The sequence below is a fragment of the Mixophyes fleayi genome, chromosome 9 (assembly GCF_038048845.1).
Source record: "Mixophyes fleayi isolate aMixFle1 chromosome 9, aMixFle1.hap1, whole genome shotgun sequence".
In the NCBI taxonomy this organism is placed as follows: Eukaryota; Metazoa; Chordata; class Amphibia; order Anura; family Limnodynastidae; genus Mixophyes; species Mixophyes fleayi.
In genome coordinates this window covers 29,893,178-29,897,456 of record NC_134410.1, presented here as the reverse complement: position 1 = coordinate 29,897,456, position 4,279 = coordinate 29,893,178, and the positions used below count along the sequence as shown (strand labels likewise).

Sequence of the window (4,279 nt, the reverse complement as noted above, 5' to 3'; positions counted from 1 at the left end):
ATATGAAACTTGTGAGATCTGACATTTTCCTGGAAATAATTATTATTATTAGTAGTAGTAGTATTATTATTAGTATTATAATTTATTTATAAGGCGCCACATGAGGTCCACAGCGCCATACAGAGGGAAAACAGCAAGACAGTGTATGGTATAACAGTCAAAACAGTAAATAAATAACATTACAACTCTCAACACAGCTACTGAGGTGGAAGATGTATTCAGCGCAGACTGCAACATGTGCCCATTAGCGTGGGTGCAACTAACAGGTTTTGAGCCACTGAAAGAGGTGCAAAGTCAATGTAGTAGTGGAGTCAATGGGCAGAGAGCCCAAGGAGGAGGTGCACAGTGTAGCTGGTGAGCAAAAGTTATCGGTAATAAGAAGGGAAGAAGGCTCTGCTCAATAGAGCTTACAATCTAAAGGGAAAGGAGCAGGCAAATGGTTGATACATGGTGGTGAGCCAATGTAAGGGGATCTGAGGCTAAGAAGCAAGTGTGGGAGAGATGGAGGATGAAAGAGGGTGAGGTATGGTGAAACGGTTAACTTAACCATGGTGAAATGGTTTAGGACTGGTATTCTTTTCTAAACAAGAGGGCTTTCAATGACCATTTGAAGCTATACAGGCTAGGGAATAGTCTGATAGAATGAAGGACATGAGGTGTAGCATGGGAGAAATCTTGGATAAGGGAGTGAGATGTGGTTAACAGACAGGAGGAAAGGCGACGGTCGTTGGCCAACCAGAGAGGACTGGAGGGAGTATGGATGGAGATGAGGTTGAAGATGTAGGGACCAGTGGAGATAGAGAGGGCCTTCTGTGTGAGGGTGAGGAGTTTGAAGAGGATTCTGTAGGGGAATGGGTGCCTGTGTAAGGTTTGGCAGAGAGGGGAGACAGATGTGGAGCAGAAAGAGGGAAAGGTGAGTCTAGCTGCAACATTAAGTATAGATCGAAGAAGAGTGAAATGGAGCAGGGGAGGCCCGTAAGGTGAAGGTTGCAGTTGTTGAGATTAAAAATGATCAGTGAGTGGATAAGAGTTTTGGTAAAATCCTGGGAGAGGAAGGGTCTGATACGGGCGATGTCGTGGAGCTGGAAGTGACAGGATTGGGCAGAAGATTGAATGTGAGGGGCAAAGGTGAGGGAGGAGTCAAGAATGACACCCAGGCAGCAGAGTTGGGGAACAGAAGAGATGCTGGTGTTTTCAACAGTGATAGAGAGGTCGGGAGGGGAGGAGACTCTTGATGGACAGAAGACAATGGGTTCAGTTTTGGCTACGTTAAGTTTGAGAAATCGTTAGGAAATCCAGGAGGAGGAGGTGGAGAGGCAACTGGACACCAGAGAGACAAAGAAAGGGGAGAGATCAGAAGATAAAAGGTAGAGTTGAGTGTTTTCTGCATAGAGGTGGTACTGAAGGTCGAATTTACTGATGAGTTCACTCAGGGAGGAAGTGTACAAATAAAAAAGCAGAGGGCCAAGGAGAGAACAATGTGGGACTTCTACTAGAAGAATGGATGGGGGGAGTAAGAACAAGAAACAGAGAATGAGCGGTTGACAAGGTAGGAGGTGAACCACAAAAGGATGGTGTCAGAAAGGCCAATAGTGTGAAGAGTGTTGAGTAGGAGAGGGTGATTCACGGTGTCAAATACCACAGAGAGGTCCAGGAGGATAAGCAGGGAGAAATGGCTCCTGGATTTGGCTGAGAGAAGATCATTGGTGACTTTGGTTTCTGAGGAGTGGAGGGGGTGGAAGCCAGATTGGAGAGGATCAAGGAAGGAGTTGTCAGATAGATGCTTAGATGGTTGTAGACAAGTATTTTGGAGGCAAAGGGGAGAAGAGAAATGGGGCGGTACTTAGAGAGTGAGGTGGGGTCAATGTTGGTTTTTTTTAAGAATGGGTTAAACAAGAGCATGTTTAAAGGATGATAGGAAGATACCAGTGGAGAGGGACAGATTGAAGAAGTGAGCAAGGTGGGAGCAGGCAGTGTGGGAGAAGGAGAGAAGGAGGTGAGATTCAATGGGCATGTTGAGAGCGGAGAGGATAAAATAAGAGAATGGACTTCATCACCCTTACTGGGGTGGAAGGATCACAAGAGGTGGTGGCTGGAGGGAGAGGAGAGGAGGGTGGAGTGGTAGGGGTGGCAGAAGGGTGATGGAAGGAGAAGATTTTGTGTCTGATAGCCTCAATTTTGGAAGTGAAAAAGGAGGCAATGGTAGCAGAGGAGAATGGGAGGGGAGGAGGGTGGGCAAAGGAGTGTTTTGAAAGTGGCAAAAAGGCAGTGGGGATTGGAGAACTGTGAAGAGATGAGAGACTTGAAGAATGAGTGTTTAGCGAGGGAGAGGACAAAACTGTAGGATGAGAGGATGAACTTGAAATAAAGGAAAATAAATTCACAAAAACTATACAAAATAACCCCTGGCGCTGGATGGACTAGAATGTGTTATTCACTAGATAGATGGTAATAAAATTCCTGCAGCTGTGAAGGACCTGTGTGCCCTATAAAACAGCAAGAAAGGAGAGATACTCTCCTTCAGACGGTTTAATCACATACTAGTGATTTCTTCAGAGGACCGATCATTCACAATCACAAACTCTTTGTTATTTTAAGGTTGGAGTAGTGGTGATTCAATATCCAGCTGTGATTTTGTTTGTATTTCTTGAAATGAAGGAAGTCTGACAAGGAATGAGATTTCTTCCAGTAGTGTTCAGCGGTGCATGTGTATTGTTGAAAAAAAGAACCCGAGTAAATTTGGAGTGCCAAGGTTGGGGTTTAGAGCAGCGAAGGTGGACAGGAGAGGCGGGTCAGCAGAGTCAAGAGCAGTGGTGAGTGTGTTGTTGTAGAGGGAGGCCGCTTTGTTGGTTCAAGCCAGGTTGGATAGAGAGGAGAGGAGAGTTTCAAGTGAAGAGGCAAAAATAGCAGGATCAAGAGCAACAAGATTTCATCTAGAAAGGGTAGTTTTGGGAGAGAGGAGGGGTGCAGGAAATGAGGAAGGTTCGGAGTTGAGGATTTGGTGTTCAGAGAGTGGGAAGGGATCGTTGGAGAAGTCAGAAAGAGCACATTGGTGGCAGAAGACAAGGTCAAGGGAGTGACCGAGACAGTGGGTGGGGAAAATCCTATGACTTGTTTTCAGAAATTATACATCTTGACCAGTTTTTCATAGGATTATGTTTGTGCAAAATAATGTATGAAGGGAAAAACATAAAGAGTTTTTGCCTTAGCATTAGATAACTCAACATATTGTGCCAATATGCATGTAGACTTTTCAAAGACTTGAGTATGTTCATTGAAATTTTGGTCGAAATCAAGTTTTGAAATGTAAATGTTTTGCAACACTCTCATGGAGTCAATTAAAACAGAGTTTGGTAATTTTAAGTTCATGAGGAAAGAAATGTTCCTGACCACGAAGGGACTTGAACCCTCAATCTTGTGATCCGAAGTCAGATGCCTTATCCATTAGGCCACGTGGTCTTCTCCAGGTGTTTTAGAGATATTTGGAAAGAGTGCCAAAAGCACACTTCAAGTAAAAAGCTTACAATTTAGCAGTCTTTTTTTGAGGAACGTTTTCTAGCAGAGTTGCATTTAGATGAAGAAAATAGATTCTTCCACAATCTATCACACATACCTTTGGAAAGTGTGCCAGAAGCACTATCCAAGTGAAGTGCTAACAACTTAGCAGTCTTTTCTTAAGGAATATTTTGTAACGAGTTGCTTTTAGATGAAGCAAAAAGATTCAAGATTTAATTTCTTTGATTGATTATGGGAGAACAATATATTGTTCAGCTTTAAGAAATGCCAAAACCTAGATTTGTTACAAGCTTTCACTTAACTGGGTAATAGTTTTACATTCTGTTAAGCAAGCTATAAAATCTACTGAGTGGTTCAGGGCTCTAAGTTTAATGGCAATTCTTCCTCAACATTGGTGATCGGATGTCCTTGTTTTTTCCTGAACTTGAATGTTTTGTTTTCCATCTTGGATGCATGAAACAATATTTTATGGCCTCCATTTGGAGACTTATATTCATGACCCATTTTTGATAATTTTTTCTAGGGCTCGATGGAAAATACTGTACTCCTCAAAGGATATATGTGACTATTATAATTAATTGATTCTACAAATTGCACATGACAAATATTCCGAGCTTAGCTCTGCCATAATGTAAAAACCTTGAGTTATGTTATTTTAAGCCATATGCAGCACACACCGACGTCAGCTATTCAATAAGTTATGAGAGAATATTTTTTTAATCAAAGGAGGATGACTTTTGCTGACCACTAATGGACTAAAATC

At 42.6% G+C, this 4,279-nt stretch overlaps 1 non-coding gene across 1 annotated transcript; it reads right to left on the bottom strand.

The window, feature by feature from the left end:
* Positions 1 to 3,386: 3,386 nt before the first annotated feature.
* Positions 3,387 to 3,459, bottom strand: TRNAR-UCG (transfer RNA arginine (anticodon UCG)). Its single transcript has one exon. It is a non-coding gene; the product is annotated as a tRNA-Arg (tRNA).
* Positions 3,460 to 4,279: the final 820 nt, after the last annotated feature.